This window comes from Canis aureus, chromosome 22 (assembly GCF_053574225.1).
Source record: "Canis aureus isolate CA01 chromosome 22, VMU_Caureus_v.1.0, whole genome shotgun sequence".
NCBI lineage: Eukaryota > Metazoa > Chordata > Mammalia > Carnivora > Canidae > Canis > Canis aureus.
Window position 1 is genome coordinate 45398418 of NC_135632.1, and position 24113 is coordinate 45422530.

Here is a 24113-nt window from a genome sequence, read left to right on the forward strand (position 1 = left end):
TTAAGCATCTGCCTTCAGCTCAGGTCATGATTCCAGGGTCCTGGGATTGAGCCCTGCATCAGGTTCCCTGCTCAGTGGGGAGTCTGCTTGTCCTTCTTTTTCTGCCCCTCCACCCCCACTCATGTTCTTTTTCTCATTCTGCTGTCTCAAATAAATAAATCAAATCTTGAAAAAAGAAGAATATCTTAATTCTCTTTGTATCCCCAAGGCCCAGCTCAGTGCCAGACATAGGTAGATGCTTAAACATTGTTGAAAAAAATGAACTGCTTGAGGAAAAGCAAGATGAATAAAATGATAAAGCCTTTGGGGCATCTGGGTGGCTCAACTGGTTGACCATTGACTTGATTTCAGCTCAGGTCATGATCTCAGGGTGGTGATCTCAGGGTTGTAAGATTGAGCCCTCCCACACCCCCCCATCCCATCCCCACCTATCACCACCCCCAATTACACACACACACACACACACACACACACACACACACCACCTCCAGCCCTGCACGGGGCTCGATGCTTTGGGGAGTCTGCTTCTCTCACTCTCTCTCTCCCTCTGCCCCTCCCTCCACCCTCACTCTCTCTCTCCAAGATAAATAAATTTAATTTAATTAGAAAAAAAAAGAAGATAAAGCCTTTTGGAAGACACTCTGAAGGAGAGTTTTAACTTTCTCTGAGTTTTGGTTATGGAGTAAGAAATGGTCCATTCTACTTTTAGGAAACAAAACCCAAGTTTCCACTGATGGCTAGTAACTTCCCAGTATCTATACTTCCCATTTTCCTAATTTAGAGAGCTTGAAATTACTGCAGCATTAATGTATCTCTCTTAAAAAAATAAGTAAAATAAGTATATAGTAAATGAAACTATATATCCCAGTCTTCCTTGCAGAAGGGGAGGCCACACTAACAGTGTCTGGCCAATGTGATACAAATGTACATTGTGGCAGGTGGGGCTTCTGGAAAGGTTTTTTTAAAGGTGTGCTGACTCTGATGGCCTGTGACTTTTGCCCTGTGTCCTTCCCTGTCTTGCCTGCACTACAGACAGAGGTCCAGGCTGGAAATAAAGCCCATCTTGAGAGCTACCTCAGAGTAAAGGCCAGGAGATTGCAGAGACCTCAGTTCCAGCATCCTGCAGCTGCCACCCTTAACCTAGGCTGCCTTCTTCAGGACTTCTTATTATATAAGAAAATTTAACACAAATTCATGGGAGCCACAACTTTTGAGGATTTGGTTATTTGTAGCTAACTGAACACCCAACTGAACAGTTCCTAGAGCAGAAGCTCCTAACTTAGGGTTCACACAATTCTATCAGTAGCTTCAGAGGTTCTGAGACCCCTGTGGTTGGCAGAATAATGCCCTCCACCCAGATATGTCCAAATCTCTATCCCTGGAAGCTGTGAATATGTTACCTTACATAGTAAAGGGACTTTGCAAATATGCTGACAGGTAAGGACTTGAGATAGCAAGATTTTCCTGGATTATCTGCGAGGGCCTAATCTAATCATTTGAACCCTTATAAGTAGAGAACCTTTCATTGCAGTCAGATAAAAAGATGTGACCATGCAAGCAGGGGCAGGGAGATGCTAAACTACTGGCTTTGAAGACGGAGGCAGGGATGCATGAACCAAGGAACACAGGTTGGAAGCTGGAAAAGGTGAAAATGGATTGTTCCCCCAGAGCATCCAGAAAGAAATGCAGTCTAGCACCACCCCAAAGGTAGTCTGATGAGACCTGTGTCAGATTTCTGATCTTAGAACTGTAAGATAGTAATTGCGTTGTTTTAAGCCACTGAGTTTGTGGTTATATGTTATAGCAGCATTAGAAAACTAATACACTCCCTTAAATTGTATGCAGAAGGGTATGTATGGGTGTGTGGAAGTGTGTGTTGATATGTGTGGTTCTTAGGGAAAGATCCACAGATTTCAACAAATTCTTAAAAGGGAAGGTAGTTTAAACTTCCACTTATAAAATAAGTCCTGGGGATGTAATGCACAGCATGGTGACTATAGTTCCTAGTGCTGTATTGAGGAAGGGACAGGTGGAGCTAGGTAGGGAGAGGTAGGTAGACTATGTGACTAGGTTCGCATGGGAGCTATGTGACCAGCCTCATCAAAAATCCGAAAAATGCTGAGCCATAAGGAAACTAGAAATAAGAGAAGAAACCAGACCACTCTGCCCTGGGTCTCAGAGATGGGATCTTTTTATGGCATCACTTTGTGACCAACAAAGAATGATCAGACCCCAAAGAAGTAAGCCATTAAAGATATTATCACCAGTCCTTACTCAAACCAAGATGTCACAAGAATGATAAGGCCACAAGCTTCCTGGTCAGTTCTAAATAAGAGACTGTCAGTGGAGGCCCACATTGGCAACCCATTTGGGACCAGAGCCTCTCTCTCCTGAGAGCTTTTCCTGTTTCCTTGCCTAATGAAATTCTATTGCTTTGCTCACTCTTCTTTGTCCATGAGATTCATTCTTCAATTCTCCGAGATAAGAACCTCACTCTCCTGCTTCAGTATTGTATATTTGAAAGCTGCTAATAGGGTAAATCTTCAAAGTTCTCATCACAACAACAAAAAAATCTCTGTAGCCTTGTGTAGATGTTTGTTTGTTTTGTTTTGTTTTCTGTTTCCTTGGGTAGGTGTTAACTAGACTTACTGTAGTGATGATTCTGCGATGCATACAAACATCGAATCATTAGGTTATATACCTGAAATTAATACGTCATATGTCAATTATATTTCAATTTAGAAGAAAGGTAAGGTAGTTGCTTTGTTTTTAAGATTCTGTTTATTTGAGAGAAGAGAGAGAGAACTCACACACAAGAGCTGGGTAGGGAGAGGGAGGGGGAGACTCTCCACCGAGCAGGGAGCTTGACAGGGGCTCATCCTGGGACCCCAAGATCATGACCTGAGCCAAAGGCAGACACTTAACCAACTGAGCCTCAAGGTAGTTTTTAGAAGGTTAGAAACCAGTGATCTAAATCACACTGATTTCAACCTCTGTAGCCTAAATTTTAAAAGTGACATCAGGTGAAAATTGTAGCAGTTATCATCAACAAAACAGTGCCTGCCAAACCTGGCTGTACATCAGACCCCCAGGCAACCACTCAAAAAGGCAGCTTTACAGGGACACCTGGGTGGCTTAGGAGTTGAGCATCTGCCTTTGGCTCAGGGCGTGATCCCTGGGTCCTGGGATGGAGTCCTGCATCGGGCTCCCTGCAGGGAGCCTGCTTCTCCCTCTGCCTATGTCTCTGCCTCTCTGTGTTTCTCATGAATAAATAAATAAAATCTTTAAAAAAAAAAAAAAAGGCAGGTTTACAAACACCACTAAATCAGGTCTAGAGGTGAGGCCCAGGAATTTGTATTTCAAATACCTCTCAGAAAATTTACCAAGTAGCCAAGTTTGGGAAGCAAGGTCCTACAAGAGATTCAGAATTCTGCATTGTGTTCCTGAACACGTTCCTAACACCATTATATGACAGGAAAAACAGAATTTGGCTTCACATGGAGAGGATTTAAATCTCAGGCCTGACCAACTGTGTAATCTTGGTATGTCAATGAAACAGGGAAACTAATAAATGAATAACCTATGGATGGGCTTCTTGGGACATTATGTTCTAACTGTAAAAGTCTAAACATTTGTTATTCATATAATCTGACATCAAGCGTGAGCTCAATTTCCTGGTTGCCAGAATAAGCTTTCCTACAGAGACTTGATCTGAAGTATGAGTCTGTAGGATAACTATTGGGCAACAGAATGTTTCAAACCTGGCCATACAGAATGCAGATTTGCCCCACGGGTATATGCCTTTGGGAAAGCGGAAACTCTTGTCACACTTTCTAAGTGAAATGACAACTGGCTGCTTTTCCTTCCTTTTTACCCTCTCGCTTCAAGAACAGATCTGTGAAAGTTTTCCGTTAATTCTGGTGGTTGCAAATTGAACAACAGCCACTATCAGCTTACCTATCATTAACCTTTTCCACAATCTGCCATCAATTTCTCTAAGGCAAACTTGACTTCCTCTCAGAGCTGCAGAAAACTTGAGAACATCCTTATCGCAACACTGCAAAAGAACTGGTTTGCCCTCACTCCCTCCCTGCCCCAGGCACAGAGGAATAATGTATTGAAATGATTAAATGTCCCAATGGAAACGTTGGTTTCTCTTAAGCCTTGAAAAGTCTTAAGATTTATTGGTCTATTTTTCCCCTTCCTTTCTCAACCAACTTTTTTTTCTTATAAATTCATTATTTCCTAGCTGCTTAGATACTAGGTCATTTTTAAGGCTCTTTCTACAAGCCAATTGACTCAGGAATCTTTATGTTTAGAAAATAATTTTTTCATTACAAAAACCTTCGATGAAGACAAAAAATACACATAGTTCTTTCAAATGAAAAGACAAGGGAGTATTTTCAGGCACTATCTTGAGCCATACCTTTGCCTGAGATCTCTTTTCCTGAAATGTAGCTCTCTGCTAGGTCTCTGATAGGAAACGCTGATTCCTTTCTGCTGCAGTGACCCATACAGGACTCTGGAACACTCCCTGGACCCATCCTGCTGAGTGCTCATCCTTTTGGACACAGAATGTACCTCAGCAGGGTGCTAAGGGGAGGTCGAGCCCACAGCAATGACTATGAGTGGGTACTGGCTTGAAAAGAGCTGATGTGAGTGCAGGTAATGAGGAGGACAGGCACTGCTATAAACTGCTTGGCCATTTGCAAAGCAGGTGCATGTGCCAGGCATCTAACATTGCACCGAACATTTTACTGAACATTTTGTCTCATTTAAACCACATAGTGACCAGATTAGGAAACTGCAGGCTAAGACTTGATCTCAGTTACCAAAGAACTGTGCAAACTGAGGACTTGACTACATTGCCAGTTCATAATCCTTGTCCAAAACTGTTGCGGCCAGGTATGTTTCTGGATTCAGATTTTTTTCCTCAGAGTTTATAAGATAACATAGCATAATCACCAAGTATTATACACCTAGCACCTAAATCAAACATATAGCTGGGCAGCAAAATGTGTGGATATTCACACTGTGATTGCCAGAATAATGGCCCCAGGAATGTCTCTGCCCTAATCCCCAAAACCTGTGAATATCTTACTTTACATGGCAAAAGGGACTTTGCAGGATTTTGTTAAACTCGGGACCTTGAGATGGAAAAGTTATCCTAGATAATCCAGGTGGGCCCATTATAATTGCAAGGGTCTTTTTTTTTTTTTTTTAAGATTTCACTTATTTATTCATGAGAGACACAGAGGGAGAGGCAGAGACATAGGCAGAGGGAGAAGCAGGCTCCCTGTGGAGGGCCCAGTGCAAGACTCAATCCCAGGATTCCAGGATCACGACCTGAGCCAGAGGCAGAAGCTCAACCACTGAGCCTCCCAGGTGCCCCCAAGAGTAGCAATTTTAAATAGGAGGATCTGGAAGAAGCCACTGAGAAAGTGATGGTTTACAATGACTCTTTTAGTTATTGTTATTACAGTAAGATATACATAAATCATGCCAAGAAAGGATTTTGTACATTTCTCAGTAGTCCTTTTATCCTGCTTAGAATTCACCAGGCTTCCTGCCTCTGAAGATAGGCATCTTTCCTCAGTTCTAGAAAGGTCTCAGTTGTTACTCTTTGAATGTGATCTCTTCAGTTATCTGTATTCTCTCCTTCAGGAACTCTTATTTGCTATATTTTTTAGGCCTTCTTGCTCTCCCATTCATGGGCATAAGCCTCCACATTTGCCATCTCTTTGCCTTTTTAGGCTGCATTTGGAGTAATTTCCTTAGCTGTGTTGTCTGGGTCACTCATTTTTTCTTCAGTAAATCTGTTACCAGTCCTTTTTTTCTTAAGGATTTTATTTATTCATGAGAGACACACAGAGAGAGACAGAGACATAGGCAGAGGGAGAAGCAGGCTCCTTGTGGGGAGCCCAATGCAGGACTCAATACCAGAACCCCGAGATCACAACCTAAGCCAAAGGCAGATGCTCAACCACTGAGCCACCCAAGTATCCCTTTACCAGTCCTTTGAATTTGTAATTTTCATTATAACATTCTTTTAACCTTAAACAGTTCAATCAATCAATCAATCAATCAATCAATAAAAGATTCTTCGTGGTTCTTCTTTGAAAAACTACTTTGTCAATTTGATGGTGTCTTGCTCCTTAACTGTACTTCCACATCTTCCTTCATTTCTTTAAAAAATTAAGCTTATTTTATATTGTTTCTGATTGTTCTAATTGTATTCTGTACATTTGCTTCTGCAGTCTGCTTGTTCTCTCTCATGGTGGCTTGTTTCCTTGTGCAATCTGTAATCTTTGCTTGTGAGCTTCCTTGGAAATTTATCTTTGTTTAGGATAATACCTTCCTCCATGAATGATTTGTGTTTGCTCCTGTGAGTTGCCCAGGGTGCTGCTCCGTCACCATTATTTTAACCTAAATTTCTGCTGGGATTTTTTTAAGGTTACATGTAGCACAGCACAGGCTACATATGGTTCAGTGTGCTCAGGGGACTCTTTTTCCTCTTCTTATTTCCATTCCACCAACAGCCACGGCGGCCGAGACAGGAAAGACTTCCTATAATCCCTCTCTGTGGGCAGGTGTTATCCTAGTTTACCCACCAAAGGGGTTTAGCTTGATTTGAGGTCTCCAATCTGACTACAGCCAGGTTTGGTTTGCTGTCCTCTGCATGTGTGAGAGCCACTTAAATCCAGATAGACTCAGGGTGAATGCTGATATCAGCACTCACTTTTTCCTCTAGATTAGATTTTTTTTCATTATTTCTGGCCTCTGAATATTTATTTCCTGCCAGCTTAGCAAACCATTATTCATTTGTATATGTTATTCAGCACTTTTAGGGGTTTTGTACCAGGAAAGATTCCCAGATATCTACCATTTACTCTACCATATTGTCAAAAAGGAAATCTTACTAATTTTTAAGTCACTAAACAATAATTTAATAATAAGTTAGCAAGAATAATGACCTAATCGTGTTTTTGAGTCTTTTATTCTATTAAGAGAACTCATGTTGTTTCAAATCCCTAAAGAGGAGCCAGGATAAATGTGGGGCCCTGGAATTTGAGGGACAGCGTGGTGTAAAGATAGGCCTTTGTCACCCAGGCAAGAGGCTTTGGAGTGAAATTACTTACTTTGCATCTTCACTCTTCAGTGCCCAGAATCAGCTGTAACAGAAGCAGGACATTGACCAGAGGACAGAAGAGGATGACAGATAAAAGCTTTTATGCATGTGGCTATTTACTTACGTGTTTGTTCAAATGTATTTGAATTATTCATTCATTAATTTCAACTTTTTCAAACATAAAAACAGTGAAAAAGAAGCCTTCCACTTCTTTCCTGCAAGCCTGCTCTTCCTAGAGACAACCATTGCAACCAGTTTCTCAGCATGCCTCTAGAAACATTCTGTACATATTCAACTAAAAGGATTTTCTATACACACTTAGACTACCCCATACATTGTGTTGTGCTTTGTCTTTTTAAAATTTAGCAATATGTTAGAAATGTTCCATATTGATATGATTTATTTTCCTAGTGGCTGCATGGATTGTCATCATATGGATGAACTATAATTGATTTAAATAACCTCTCCCTCTGCTAACTGGTGGACACTGGAGACTTCAGAAACGTTGAGGCTAGGAACCTTCTGGCATATAGATCCTGTGACCATAGTAAGTATTTCCATAGTACAATTCCTAAAGGTGAATTCCTTTATCAACAGTAGTGTATGTTTTAATTGTTATGGATATCATCAAATTGCCCTGAAAATAAGCTGAGCCAGTTTGTAGGCCCAAATAGCGTAGCATGAGAATACCTGCTTCTAGGGGCTCTTTTGAAATCTACTTCATATATTCTTATTTTATTAATACATTAACAGTTTGTACAGCTAATGAATTCACCCAGAAAGCATCTATATTATGAATGTACATTGTATATTATGCCTAGCATTATTGTGCATTATGCCTATTATTGAACATAGAAATATCTCTTCATAGGTATATAGTGGAAAATTACACTTAAATTAATATGTAAAAGTAATAAAGTTGTATTTTTAAATTACTTTCTGATTTTAATACATTACTGATTGCTAGTAAATTGGAAATGGATCTCTAGACATTAAATCTCACTTTATATACTTCCTCTTCCCCACTCTACCTCTTCTCTGCACCACAAATGAACCTCAGATATTAAAAATCTGATTATATCATAAAGTCCAATCCTCCCTAGCAGTTACCTCAGGAATTTATCAGAAGAAATAATTGGATATAAGGTTTTTAAATGTCCATGTAATGATTTTCAAGGCAGTTTAAGGGCATCTGGGTGGCTCAGTTTGTTAAGCATTTCACCCTTGGTTTCAGCTCAGGTCATGATCTCTGGGTTGGGGAATTGAGCCCTACGTTAGGCTCTGTGTACTGTCTGCTTGAGATCCTCTCTCTCTCTCTCTCTCAAATAAATGAATAAATAAAATCTGCCCCTCCTTCTCCTCTCCCTCCCTCTGTCAAATACATAAATAAAATTTTTAAAAAAAAAGATTTTTATAGCAGTTTTGCAATAGTGAAAATCAGAAAGTACTATGACTAAATTCTATAAAAAAAGGTACTGGCTTATACTTTATGGACAGCCAGAGAATATAAAAGTATGCAGCTATCATAAAAAGTAAAAAGAGTTTGTTTCATCTCAGCATGTCTGTGTGCATGAAATGGTTTTATATTTTCTCTAAATCTCTACCACCATAATCCACGATACAGTAGCCTTTCCTGATAATATCCCAGTACAAATCATAACCCTTCAATCAGTTTGCCCATAGTCTCCTCTTGTCAGGAGGACTTTGTCTTGTTAATTTAAAACCTCATAGAGGATGTGTGGGTAGCTCAGTGGTTGAGCATCTCCTGCCTTTGGCTTAGGGCATGATCCCAGGGTCCTAGGACCCAGTCCCACATCAGGCTCCCTCTCAGCAGGGAACCTGCTTCTCCCTCTGCCTATGTCTCTGCTTCTCTCTGTGTCTCTCATGAACAAATAAATAAAATCTTCAAAAAAATAAAACCTCATGGGGTGTTTGGGTGACGCAGTCAGTTAAGTACCCAACTCTTGGTTTCAGCTCAGGTCATGATCTTACAGTTGTGGGAACCAGTCCTACATTAGGCTTTGTGCTAATTGTAGAGCCTACTTCAGATTCTCTCTCCCTCTCTTTCACTCCCTTTCTCAAATAAGTAAAATGTTTTTTTTTATTTTTAAAAATTAGAAAAATAAAACTTCAAATTTAGGGGCACCTGTCTCCACCAGTTAATCATCTGACTCTTGATTTCTGCTCAGGTCATGATATCAGAGTCTTGAGATAGAGCCCTTGCTACTAAGAAGCCTAATCCCAAGCAGGACCACCAGTACTGGCAATTCCCTGTGAGACGTGGCTATCCCCTTCTGTTGTCACCCAGCTGGTGGCTTCGATCCATATTCTCTGATACAAGGGTCTCCTGTGCTACAGTGGTTTCTCCCATGAGCCCATACTGTGCATGCCAACTACCCTCTGCCACCCAACCTGAATCTAGCAAGGTGACAGAGACATACATAACTCTTGGGGAATGAAACTTCAAAGGGGTGCTTATTGCCCCTCTCCAGTGGCTGCTCTACTTTCCTACTCACTCCCATTCTTTCCCTACCATTGCCCTCAGCTCTAAACCAGTAGCTTAGCATAACTGAAGGATAAGACACAGGCTACTCCTATAGTCACCTAGAAATTTTATGATCAGTTATACTGAGGGCCCCTTCCATAGATTCGAGTGAGAAAAAATCCAATAAGCATCCCTCCCTCTGGCCTCCCTCCTTAGGACAGTAAGAGAAGAGGAAAGACTATCTCCATGGACACTGCACTCCTCCCAGTGCCCCTAGAAATGTATGGCCCAGAGAGTTTCCCCTCCCTAGCTTTTGAAGCACATGCCATGCCAACAATCAGTTCTTCCTTGGGGTTAATCCTAAAGAACTTCACTTAGTTCTTAATAGGGCACAATCTAGGCTGTACTCTTGCCATTATCTGGTTGAATCTGCACTCACACAAGCCTGTAACAAAAGGATAGTGGGCAACTGTATATACTGACAAGGAAAAGCATCCAGAGCACATGAAGATGGAAGTAGGCTCCTTAACACATGCCCGGTATGATCTGAAATACATATTTTCATGTATCTAAATGTGTACACGCACATAAAGAGTCCTGGAAGTTTTGCTCAGGTGTTGGTAATGGTTATGGTGGCGATTATGGGCTGTTCTTGATGACCTGTCTACCTACCTTTTCCCTTAGTACTGTTCAAATTGTCTAAGAGAGCCAGAGTGGATATAGATGTTATGCCCATAAGGCCAAAGATATAATCAAAAGAGAAAGTCTGAGAGACAGAAAAGTGGATCAGGAGCCACACACATGAGACTGTCACTCCTCCAAATAAGGAGAAAACTTGACCTTCATGCAACAGGGGAAGAAAGTGGAGCCAGAGGCAGCCCTCATTACCTGTTGACGAGCCCCTGCTATGTACAGTGCAGGCCTATAGAGGGGCTGACATCCACTTCCTGCGAAGGGGCTTTGCCAGCAAAGGTAAGCAGGAGACCAGCCAGCATGTGGAAGAAAGTGGTCAAAGCCAGATGTCTCTTCACAGTATTTTTAAAGGAAGGAGAGAGAAATAGGAAGGGCCTAGATCATTTGCACACCAGATAATCATTCTCTAAATGATTGATACTTAGCTAAATACACTTCTTAATGTCAGTTCTTCAAAACTTGCCTGGCCTTATTTTTTATACAAGACAAACTACACTTCCACATGGTTTTCAAATTCAGAAAGTTCAGGGGAAGGGCAATTACTATCACAAACGTTCAACTCTAATAGCAGGCAGAGATTTAAGCAAATACTTTCCCACTGAAGTATTTCATAAGCCAAAAATCCAACTGTTATTATTGGGTGCAACATTTCCAACCTGCTTCCATGCTCAAAAAAAAAAATTATTTTTCCAGAGATCCAAATTTAGTGAAACTGCTTCAAGCAGCCATCAATGTTAGAATACATCTGTTACCATAATGCCAAGTTTTTAAAACATTTCTCACCTGAATTGAAATATTAAAACTAGCATAACACTTGTCCAAACATAAAAAATTTTTAAATGATGATATTTCTAGGAGGCAGTTGAGGGCAAAGAATGAAGGGTCTAGAACTTGTAATCCCAGTCCAGTGAGTTGTTTGGTGTCTTCGTCAGCTGGGGCTGCCATGACAACATACCACAGACTGGGTGGCTGAAACAACAGAAATGTGTTTCTTCACAGTTTTGGAGATTGGAGGGCCAATGCCAAGGTCCCAGCAGGGTTGATTTCTGGTAAGAGCTCTCCCCTCAGGCTGGGGACAACTGCCTTCTCCCTGGGTCCTCATGCACAGTGATCGAATTCACAGGAGTCCCTTCTTGTGAGGACATGAATTATCTCAGGTCCCACCCTTACAATCTCATTTCACCTTCATTACTTCCTTCCTCCAAATACAGCCACTCAGGGGTTAGGACTTCAACCTATGAATTTGACGGGGACATATATATTCAGTCCATAGTGTCAGATATGAGACCTTATGAAGTTATTTAACCTCTCAAAGCCTCAGTTTCCCTATTAGTAAAAAGAAGATCATACCAAGAGATTTGTTGTGAGGATTAAATGAGATGAGCCACGTAAAGTCCATTATAGAGTATCTGGCACGTGGGAAGAAATTGATAAATGTTAAGCAATTTAATACCATTATTACTGTGTTATTTATTTCACTCTTTTTAAAAGATCTTATTTATTTGTTTGTGAGACACACAGAGAGGCAGAGATATAGGCAGAGGGAGAAGAAGGTTCCCTGCAGGAAGCCCGATCCAGGACTTGATCCCAGGACCCCAGGATCATGCCCTGAGCCCAAGGCAGATGCTCAAACACCGAGCCACCCAGGTGTCCCTTACATCACTCTTTTAAAAATATGTACTTTTGTTTGGAGTAAAAGAGAAAAAATTTAAAACTCTATTCTTAAGGTGACTTCATTTTTAAAAAAGATTTATTTTAGAGAGAAAGAGCACATGTACTCGGATGCACCTGCACACTGGGGGAGGGGCAGAAGGAAAGGAAGAGCCTCTCAAGCAGACTCCCCACTGAGGGCAGAGCCTGATGCAGAGCTCGATCTCAAGGCCCACGAGATCATGACTTGAGCCAAAACCAAGAGTGGCCATTCAACTGACTGAGCTACCCAGGTGCCCCTAGGTGGCCTCATTTTTAAGTGGATTATCTTAGAGCCTTATCAGGCTTAAAAGTTCACCACCTCATGCTCCCAGGGCTTCAGATCTGGGAAGTAATGACCCCTGACTAGCCATGACCTTATCTCTCATATAAGTGGACCACACCAGCTGGGCACCTACCTCAGGGCTCGCTCTACAATCACTTTGGTGAGTTGTCAAAACCGCATCCCACCAGCTCTTCAGATGTGAACCATCAGTGAAAACTCCTGAAATGTCTTCTTTACTGATTTCCTCAAGTTCCCACCCATCCACTGTTTTCCTGCTTTAAATCCAGCCTGGTGTTAAGATGTTGCCGTGTGTGTGTGTGTGTGTGTGTGTGTGTGTGAGAGAGAGAGAGAGAGAGAGAGAGAGAGAGAGAGAGATTCACTTCAGTATCATTTAGTTGTGATGGGCCCTCCACAACCAAGTGTCTGGAATTGAATGTACCAGAAGTTGACTGCCCTAGCGGAGTGTGTCTATAAATAAGGAATGGAGACCTGGGGTGAGAAAGGGGGAGGGTGAAGCTTCCAGAGAAATAGAAGGGCACTTCCAGCCCCTTCCATGTCTTCTTTCAGACAGCCTCAGTTTACCCCAAACTCTAGGGTGGATGTGAATATCTCCAGGGAAGCGCAAGTTGTTGGATGAGGATTCTAGTTCTTGTTTGCAGAACCTTGGAGGTCATGCTGAAAGTGCCCACAGCTGCAAAATAGATCTATTACATCTTCTCGGCGTACCAATGTTCTCAGCAATATGAAAGGAGAAATAAATAACACGTAGTGAGGCTGGGATAGCCCTGAGCTGAACCCAGGGACAGGGACCTGTCCTAAAAGCGAGGTGACCCCCTCTACGCACAGCATTGGGGTGAAGAGGGAACAGTGATTCTGAGTCTATGAGGTGAGATCGTCATCCTTCCTGGAAAGAGGCTTACTCCCTGGACAAAGGCAGGCAATGTGTCTGTGTTGGTGACACCACAGGCCGGGCCCTATTTGGTGAGGGACAGAGACGGGTAGAAGATTGGTCCCCAAACTCCAGGGAGCACTGGGGCTATGGAAGGGCCAGCACCAGCCGTTGTGGGAAGAACAGGAGCGGTGCACTCAGCCCTGGTCCAGGTCCCTGGGAAACTAATGGGGTGGTGCTCAGGCAGGCATATGGTATTCCCCGGCCTCAAGGTGGGGGTTCTGACTCTAGTTTCCCTTCACAAACCTAGGAATGGAAGGAACCTCAATATCAATTCCGGAGTACGTTGACTAAGTGTGGAACAGCCAATGAGCCTCCAGAAGAAAACTGCATTGCTATTACCTCATACGGAGTAAGCTAAAATCAATGCACACCCACCTATGTGTATGCATTTACTCAATGAACACTTCAGATAACAACACCCGTAAGACAGGACCTGTGCCATGCACTGAAGATGCAATGATAAATAACACAGCTCCCCGGGAGGCTGATGGTGGGCCTGGGGCCACCACAGGTTAACAAGATCATCCGGTGAGAAGAATAGCAGGTCAGAGGAGTGGAGAGGAAGGACAAATGAAACCCAAGAGTGTCCTGCATCTGTCATCACATCCAACCTGTCTTCAGAGAGTGCTGGCCACCGCTTCTCTTTTGCCTTCCAAAGCTTGTGGGAATTTCTCTTTTGACAAACTCCAGCTTGAAAATACACAGGGAAGGAGGCTCTGAGAAACACGTCCAGCTTACCCACGTTAATGGAGAACAAGCCACAACAGTCTCTTTGTCACCATCCTCACAGTTGAACTACCTACTGTTTTGTTGGGCTTCTCAATGTTTCATCTGGCAAATACTTAAATCAGTGTTCCATATGAACTCACAACATGGTTTGGGGGTCATCTTCAACCTAAATACCCAGATCAATCTGAGATAGCCACCAACATTTGCCATTTGGTGCATACACATGGTTTTTATGTGCATCGAGTTTTGGTTACTCAGTATGGGGTAATAGCAATACAGTTTTCTTCTGGAGGCTCATCAGTTGCCCCACATTAGTCATTCACAACCACCTATAATTATGTTAGAATCTATAAAAATTAGGGATCCCTGGGTGGCGCAGCGGTTTGGCGCCTGCCTTTGGCCCAGGGCGCAATCCTGGAGACCCGGGATCGAATCCCACATCGGGCTCCCGGTGCATGGAGCCTGCTTCTCCCTCTGCCTGTGTCTCTGCCTCTCTGTCTCTCTCTGTGTGACTATCATGAATAAATAAATAAAATCTTTAAAAAAAAAAAAAGAATCTATAAAAATTAAATGTATAGAAAAAACTTTATATGTATAGAAATGTATAGAAAGAATCTTCTTGTGAACTGGATATTCCTAATAGGCCCGGATATAGAACTTGTAATGATTACCTGCAAATAGTGTTTCCCCCTCACTAATAGGAAAATAATAATAATAATTTCAACATATTATGTTTTTTTTTTATTTATAAACTTTTGATGAGTTTTTAAAAATATGTACCTAGGAGTGTGCCTGGGTGGCTCAGTCAGTTAAGCATCCGACTTGGGCTCAGGATTCTGATGCTCTGCCTCTCCCTCTGCCTCTCCCACCACTCATGCTGTCTGTCTCATTCTCAAATACATAAATCAAATCTTAAAAAAAAAAAAAAAACATGTACCTAAGTGTGGTGGTCTTCTCACTTGGTTACTGAGCCCAGAGAAATCCCAGCAGGATGGCCTATCAAATGCTGAGGAAACTGGCCAGGTCTTTGTTTCTGTATTTGAAGGTATAAATAGGCTGTTTGTCCTCCAGGAACTAACTTGCCATCCTCTTTCTGTAGGTCATTATTTGCCTTTTCTTTACTTTCTTTTTTTCTCCCTTTTGTTGTGGTTGTTTCACTTGGTTTGAATTTGTTTTTTTCTTTTGAACAGAATGTTTTCTTTTGTCATACTTGATCCAGTCACTCTGGTTCAGATGGAGGCACATCCATTGGAAGCCTGGGCTCCCTGTCCACAAAGCAATGAGCAATGAGAGCCAAATGTCAGGAATGCAAGTCCGCTTGGCTGGGCTCCTGAGGGAACTATTGCTGAGATATACCCCTCCCACCCACAGGGGCTGACTCTCTGCAGGGTGCTGAGTGTATCTATGGTGAGGAAAAGTGACAGGGAGGTGAGAGTGCTTGATGCAGCAGGATATCCATGCAGGGAGCTGGAGGTGTCCATGGGTCACCAAGATACCAATAGTCACATTTGGCACAGAGACCTTAGAGAAGGAGAGCAACTTGCACATAGAAGCCTCATTTCTTTTTAAAAATAAAAGATGCGGGGGTGCCTAGGTCGCTCAGTCGGTTAACCGTCTGCCTTCAATTCAGGTCATGACCCGAGGGTCCTGGGATCAAGCCCTGCATCAGACTCCCTGCTCAGTGGGGAGCTCGTTTCTCCCTCTCCCCCTGGCTCATGCTTTGTCTCCCAAATAAATTTAAAAAATTTTTTTGAATAAAAGATGCCAAGTCAAAGCCCAAAGCTGGAGTCTTTCCCAAAAGAGCCTCACTGGCCCCAGGAATCAGCTTTCTGAGTTTGATTCTCAGCTCCAACATTTACCAGTAGTAAAAAAACAAAACAAAACACCCAAGTTACTGAGATTTAGTGTCCTCAAAAATACAATGTAAAATGATAATAGTAAGTACCTACTTGTGGAATTATTGGCAAGCTTTCTGTAACATGATTAGAACACTTCCTGGCATATAGGAAGCCTCTGCCATGTTGGTGGTAGTAGTAGAAGTTGTCTGCTACTGTGAGGGAGGCCTCAGAGATCAATGCTCCCACACCCAAGACTGCTAAGTGCTTAAGCATAGCCACGAACTTGGCATGGCTTTCCAGAGAGCAGTCTGGTGGAGGAGGGCAGATGACTAACTGCTTAGTTACAACATGAAAAAGCATGAAATGGGGAGAGATGGTTGAGATGTTGGTAGAAAGTGATTAGGAGTACAGAGGAAGAGGGCGGGGGGCTAAGGCTTCCCTCAAATGGCACCTCAGTGGAGACCTGAAGGGCTAAGAGTGGGCTAGGCAAAGAGGGGTGAGGTACAGGCAGGACAAGAGGATAAATGAAATGGTCATCCGAGGAATACACAGCGTCAAGGGAGGGCTTTTTAAATTGTAGGGGAGACTCCAGCAAGCTTAAACAATGGAGGGAAGAAGAAAAGATGAAGAAAGAAAGGAAATACCATACGGATGAAGGTTGTAAAAAAAGCACCGGGTGAACTATGAGGGCAACGTGCTGTGTAGCTATGTCTGAAACAAGACATGCCCTTGGAAAGTGTCTGTTTAGTTTTATTTTTTTTTTCTAATTTTTAAAAAGATTTTATTTATTTATTTATTCATGAGAGACACACAGAGAAAGAGAGAGAGGCAGAGACACAGGCAGAGGGAGAAGCAGGCTCCAGGCAGGGAGCCCAATGTGGGACTCGATCCCAGGAGTCCAGGATCACGCCCTGGGCCGAAGGCAGATGCTTAACCACTGAGCTGCCCAGGTATCCCTCTGTTTTGTTTTAAAATGGAGACAATTGTGCCCAGAATGCAGGCTCAGTATTACCCATGAAGATAATGGCAGAGGTAGAATTAGAACTGGTTTGAGAGGGGCGCCTGTGAGGTACAGTCGGCTGAGCATCCAACTCTTGATTTCAGCTCAGGTCATGATCTCAGGGTCATGAGATCAAACCCCACAATGACTCTATTCTGAGTGTTGAGCCTGCTTGGGATTCCGTCTCTCCTTCTCTCTCTGCTACTCCCCCTACTCTCTCTCTCTCTCTCTCTCTCTCTCGAAGAAGAAGAAGAAGAAGAAGAAGAAGCGGTGGCGGCAGCTTGAAGGCTGTTTGGTGCAGTGTTCTTTATGCAGAAGGACAAAAATTAACATGGACTCTTAGGAGCTTTTCAGATGAAGGCCTACTGCCCAACAGACAGGGAAGTAAGTTCCAGTTGCCAGGGATTCAGTTCGGAGAAGGAGCAAGTCAGAGAAGGGAAGGTCAGCGCAGTGGTCTCCCAAACCAGGCTGCCTTTATATATTTGTCATGATAAATGGAATTTCACATCCAAATACTCTGGCTCATATTTATTGAGCATTATTATGTGCCAAGCTTTTGGTCATCTATTACTGCCTAACAGATTGCCCCCAGAACTTAGTAGTTTAAAACAGTCGTTTTATTTGCATCTCACACTTTTTTGGGTCAGGAACTGGGGCAGGGCTCAGATGGGCAATTTTTCACTTCTGTTCCATGTGACATCAGCTGGTGGCTGGGCTTCTCTGGAGGGTCCAAGGTGGCTTTGCTCACATGTCTGGTGCTTTACTGGGAATGGCTGAAGGTCTGGGCTTGGCTGGTGCTGTCAACTATAGCACAGATACACGGCCATTCTGGTATCACACTCTAATAGGGGAGAGAAATGTTCAGATTTTCATTTCTAAAAATGGCTATTCTTCCCCTTTTACAGGTGGACCCCAGCAAACTTTCCCAAACAAAATGTAGACACCATAATTGCAACCAACTGTCATGACATTTGGCATATGTGGTCTGAATTCACAGGCTTTCAGATACCAAGAGATTCTTCCACAGATGTGAATTTTGCCCATAGGTCCAGTTCAGGAAGGAGGACTGAGCATCAGTTACAGCCTCCCTTTCCACTACAAGTCTCTAGAAATGAGAAGAAACAGCATTTGATCCATAATAATGTTAAGAAATTAGAAGGAGTTTTCTTATGGATAAGAAATCACTCATATGTGGAACTTAAGAAACAAAACAGGCAAAGGAAAAAGAGAAAGAAAAACCAAGAAACAGGCTCTCAACTATAGAGAGCACACTGAGAGTTGTTGGAGGGAGATGACGGCAGGTGGATGGTTAAATGGGTGTTAGGAATTAAGGAGGGAACTCATGATGAGCACTAAGTATTGAATGGAAGTGATGAATCACCAAATTCTACACCTGAAACTAATATAACACTGTATGTTAACTATGCTAGAATTAAATCAAAACTTTGTTAAATTCCACGAGTGACACCATAAAATGATTGCCTTTCTCTGACTTATTTTGCTCAGCATAATATGCTCCAGTTCCATCCATGTTGATGTAAATGGTAAGATTTCATCCTTTTTGATGACTGAGTAATACTCCAGTGTGTGTGTGTGTGTGTGTGTACACACACCACATCTTCTTTATTCATTCATCTGTCAATGGACATCTGGGCTCTTTCCATAGTTTGGCTATTGTGGACATTGCTGCTAGAAATTAACCGTACATTATATGTTAACTAATTGAATTTAAATAAAATAAAATTTAATTAGTTAATTACTAAAAAAAATAAAAAGACTGGCTGTACAGTGCCGGTGAGGAGAAGGGGGAACCCTTTTACATGGCTGATAGGAATGTAAGATGCAACCACTTTGGAAAACAGTTTGGCCGTTTCTTTAAAAGTTAAACATATACTTACCATATGACCTAGCCATTCCACCCTTAGGTATTTATCCAAAATAAAAGAGAGCTTGTGTCTTACAAAGAATTGACCACCAGTGTACATAGTGGCTTTATTTGTATTAGCCCCAATTTAGAAACAATGTAAATGTCCATCTATAGACGAATAGGCAAAGTGTGGCATATTCATACAATGGAATAGTACTCAGTAATATAAAAAAATAAACATGTAATAATGTGAATGAATCTCAAAATAATCATTCTGAGTGAAAGAAGACAGGCAAAAAAGAACATATACTGTATGATTACATCTATATAAGACTCTAGAAAAGGCAGCTAATCTGTAGTGAGGGATCAGTGATTGGGGTTAAGGGTGGGAGAGAAAAGAGGAAGGAATTACATGGGGCATGAGGAAACTTTTGAGATTAATGGATATGCTCACTCTTTAGTTTATGGCAATGGCTTCATAGGTTATAAACATATGTCAAAACTTAGCAAAATGTATGGTTTAAATATGTATAATTTATTATACAACAATTATAACTCAATAAGACTGTTACTATATAAATATATATTGTATACATAGTGTATATGTATAATATGTCTCTATATAGACAGATATCATGTATGAATAAATATATATGTATCTCAGTGTTTCTGATACTTATTAGACCATGACCCTCTTTTCCTTGCTCACCTATTACACTAGTTTGCAGAAACATGGCATATGCAGAGGCAGACCTAGAACCGATCCTGGCTTCACTCTCTTACTGGCTGTATGCCCTTTGGTAAGTGATTTATACTTTCAGAGCCTCAGTTTCCTTGTCAGTAAAATGGAGCCATGGTCAGGATTAAAGTAGTGAATTTTAAATGCCTGCCATATCATAGGTTCTTAAAAATTTTAGTCCAGTAGGCCCCCCCTAGAAATCAAGCCAGCCCTATTTACGGATTTCCCCAATTGCATTAACATTATTTCAACTAAAGAAACCAGCATTTGGTCAACTTGAGTCCAAAGTCCACGGGGAAAGATGTTGAAATGCTTAGCATTGCCCTGCAGGCCCATCTGCTCTGCATTAGCTGGTCTTCCTCTGTTTATTATTCCTGGTGTTAAATCTCCTCCAATTCGTGTGTGAAAAGTTTGGACACACAATAACCTCTTTATCACATTTTCAAACTCTGGGCTTGTTCTGGAAAGTTTACACCTTTTTCTTGTTGCCATTGTTTTCATGTGGATTCAGATTTCTGAAAAGGACGTTTGGAGCTCTTTACTGGAAACATTTATGTGTAAACTGGATACAGACAAATATCAAAGAATGAAAATGGGATGTCAGAGGAATTAGAACTGCACTCTGTGGGCTCTGTGTTGTTCATCGAGGCTCAAGGTGGTGGTCAGGAGCCAGAGCTGGTCAGCCTCCTCCCTCAGCCTCTCTCCTTTTGGGAGTAAAAATTGAATAATACTGAAAAGATAAATAGAAACAAACCAATGTTAGGATATAGAATAAAAAGTGTACGTAACTATAAAAATAAATACATCATAATAATACTGGTTACCATTCATTGAGAATTATCTCTACTCCATGCTTTACTAAATGCTTTTTTTTTTAACGGAATCTCTACAGCAAACGTGGGGCTCAAAACATTACCCCAAGATCAAGAGTCATGTGCTGTCCATACTCAGCCAGCCAGGCACACCTAAATGCTGTTTTATTTTTTTAAAAGATGTCATGTATTATTCATGAGAGATGCAGAGAGAGAGGCAGAGACATAGGCAGAAGGAGAAGCAGGTTTCCCATAGGGAACCCGATGTGGGACTCTATCCCAGATCCCGTGAGCCAAAGGCAGATGCTCAGCTGCTGAGCCACCCAGTCGTCCCCTAAATGCTGTTTTATTTAAACCTTGAAACAAGCCTGTGCATCAAGTATAGAATCAGTAGGACTCTTCCAGTCACAGGTGACAGAAAATTCACCTCAAACTGACTTATAAAGGAATTTTTAGTGGTTATGTCCATTAAAATCCTAGATTTAATCTTAGCTTCAAGTGAGACTTGATCTAGTAGCTCCAAAGGATGTCTCTAGAGACTCAGATTCTCTCCTTCTCTTCCCTGCTTTCTTATTGGCTTTCTCTTTATACTTCATGAAGTCAGTCCAGAAGTTCCAGGCTTTCCCATGGTAGCAAAATGACTGCAGTCATTCCAGACCTCACAACTTTACACCACATCACTCAGAAAGAGAGAACAAGCCTGGAATTCACACTCTCACACTGGTCCTAAATGAGCTGTGTGTTTGTTGCTGAACAGATCACTAGTGGAGGAGAGCAAAAGAAGAGGTAAGAGCAGTTGACTGGATTAAGCCTTTGGGGTGGGGCAGTGGCCCATACCCAGGAACTAGTGATGGGAACAATCCCAACCAAAGCCCCAGGCTGAGAAATTGGGAGAAGTGGTTTCTCAAGACAAAATAGAAAAGAGGTTGATAAGAAAAGGGAAATAGGGTGCTGGGGACACACTCACAAGTGTCTACTTTAGTATTCATTTATTTATTATAAAAATTTAGGTGATGATACATTGTGGAATAAAAAAACAAAAATTCCTGTGATAGATGCTGTTGATGCTCACCCCTGCCCCCACATGATCCCTTGACCCACCTGTAACTGTGGCGGACCATTCCCCCTCATGGGAACTGTGTGCATCAATTTGCTTCTCCACTTGAAGACTTGTTCTGGCTCTGGAAACTTCTTCAGCTGCCTGGATGTGCCAGAGGTTTCATGCCCAACAAGGGACAGGGGCTGGGGACTGGACCAGAGCTGTTTTTATTTTGTTTTATTTTATCTGTAGGTAGGAAATCTCTGGGGCTGGCTTGACAGGGCTTCTCAGAAGATCTCAAAAGGGTTGAGCCCCAGCTGCTAGAGCAGTAATGAATGGATTAATGCATCCTTTCCTGGCTTTGCCCCCTTCCTTGTCTCTTCTCCCCAACTCTCTTGTGCTCATTGGGGGTCACCTTCGAAATGAACAACTGGCACCAAGGTCCTTGTCTCATGGTCTACTTTCAGTGGAACCCAAACTCAGACTACCTTGCCTTCATGGACTCACATTCTGAAGGCAGAGAGAGACAGATGATAAGCAGAATAACTTAGCAAACTCTATAATGTTTGATGGAGACAGTTGTTATGGAGAATTATAAAGTGGGGAAAAGGGTAGAGTGCCACGATAGATGTGGGGCTGCTATTTTATATCAGTGTCCAGGAAGGCTCGAGGGAAATGTAACGTGTGAGTCAAGACCTGAAGAAGGGGTATCAGGTCAAGCTGCCTCATCTAAGTTAACAAGAGATCCCCAGTTCATCATGGCTTAGAGGTCCATTGCCCACTGAAACCATATGCCCATTGCAGGTCAGCAGGGACTTTGCTCCACATACCTTCAGTTAGTAGCTGACTGAGGAGACATTTCTAGTTGTCATGGAAGGCAGAAAAACAATTCTGGAAGGTCTTACATCATCAAGTAAAACTTCAAATCTGAGCTTTTCGGTTCTACTCACAACTCATGTGTAGAACTGGTCATGTGGCCCATCAACCTAGAGGATGAAGGAATACAATTTACCAAGTTTCTGGGTGGTAGAGAGCTAAAAATTGAGGACAAACCTAGTAACACACAGTCCATTTTTCCAATTGTCAAATATTTAGACAAAATATACTTGCCCTCTTTCCAAGGGGGATAAAGTAGATCATGGCATCAAACTCAATCTATCTGGGGATGAATTGTCTCTGTATCAGGTGTATTATAGTTTCTCTTGATCCAGAGACCTATGAACCAAAAAGACAAGTTGTCTGAACTCACCATGCAATATATGTATGGCTTTCAACAAATTACAAAGCATACTAAAAGGCAAATTGCACTGTTTAAAGAGACAGAGTGAGGATCAGAACCAGACCCAGATACGGCAGGAATATTGAAATTAACAGACCAGGAGTTTAAATAACTCTGATTACTCTGCTAAGTAAGGGCTCTAGTGAAAAAAGGAGACAGCAAACAGCTACAGGTGGATAATATAAACAGAGAGATGGAAGTTCTAAGAAATATTTTTTTAGGAATGCCTGGGTGGCTCAGTGGTTGAGCGTCTGCCTTCAGCTCAAGGTGTGATCCTGGAGACCCGGGATTGAGTCCCACATCGGGCTCCCTGCATGGAGCCTGCTTCTCCCTCTGCCTATGTCTCTCTCTGCTTCTGTGTGTGTGTGTCTCTCTCATGAATAAATAAATAAAATCTTTTTTTTTAAAGATTTTTTTAAATGCTAAAGATAAAAAATACTGTAATAGAAATGAAGAATGTCTCTGATGGGCTCAGTTAGTAGACAAGACATGGCTAAGGAAAGACTCTCTGAGCTTGAGGATATGTCAATTGAAACTCCTCAAACTGAAAAGCAAAGAGAACAAAGACAGAAAAAAATGGAACAGAATACCCAGGAACTGTGGCACAACTACAAAATGTGTAACATACACATATTGGGAGCACCAGAAGAAGAAAGAAAGGAACAGAAGAAATAATGAAGCAATAATGACTGAGATTTTCCCCCTGATTTATGTCAGATACAAAACCACAGATCCAGGAAGCTCAGAGGACACCAAGCAGGATAAATGCCCCCGGTGCTACAGCCAGGCATATCATCTTCAAACCGCAGAAAATCAAAACAAAGAAGTAGATGAATCCACTATTGTAGTTGGAGACTTCAACACCCCTCTATCAAAAACTGACAGATCCAGCAGGCAGAAAGTCAGTTAAGGACATGGTTGAAGTCCACAGCACCAAGAGGTCAATTCCAAAAAGGGACAATAGAAGAAACAGAGCAGGTACCTCTCTAGCAATTTGGAAATCCTGATGAGCAGCCAAGGCAAGGGCCTCCTACCCCGGAGGTAGAATCGTCATAATTTTGCTCCCTGGGATATTGGTTTTTTGTCCCTTGGCCCCCTGCACTGGGAGAGTCTTCTTTCTCCGTTATTCTCTTTGGTCAGATCTAAACTGGGCTTTGGAGAATATGCCCTCCCTGGGGGCTGTAATAGGACACAAACCCTGTGAAACTTCCCAGATCCTATTGATGGCTTCCTGCAACCACCGTCCTCAACATCTACTGTGAGAAGAAATAGTGGAAGATTATAAGGGAAAGGAGGGAAAAATCAGAGAGGGTGACAAAACATGAGAGACTCCTAACTTTGGGAAATGAACAAGGGGTAGTGGAAGGGGAGGCAGGAGGAGGGTTGGGGTAACTGGGTGATGGGCACTGAGGAGGGCACTTGAGGGGATGAGCATTGGGTGTTATATTGGCAAATCGAACTCCAATAAAAAAAAATTTTTAAAGAAGATATCTTTCCAAAGCACAAAAAAACCGACACATACACAAGGTCATTAATTGCAGCCACATTTGTAATAACAAAAGACTGGAAACAACTC

The 24113-nt window shown here is 42.0% G+C and overlaps 1 long non-coding RNA gene across 1 annotated transcript; it reads right to left on the reverse strand.

Moving 5' to 3' along the window:
* Positions 1-17418: 17418 nt before the first annotated feature.
* Positions 17419-22474, reverse strand: LOC144294383 (uncharacterized). The gene is made up of 5 exons (XR_013361784.1): positions 22369-22474; positions 22089-22244; positions 21321-21575; positions 17797-20137; positions 17419-17642 (listed from the first exon to the last, which is right to left on the reverse strand). It is a non-coding gene; the product is annotated as an uncharacterized LOC144294383 (long non-coding RNA).
* Between the last annotated feature and the right edge of the window lie 1639 nt (positions 22475-24113).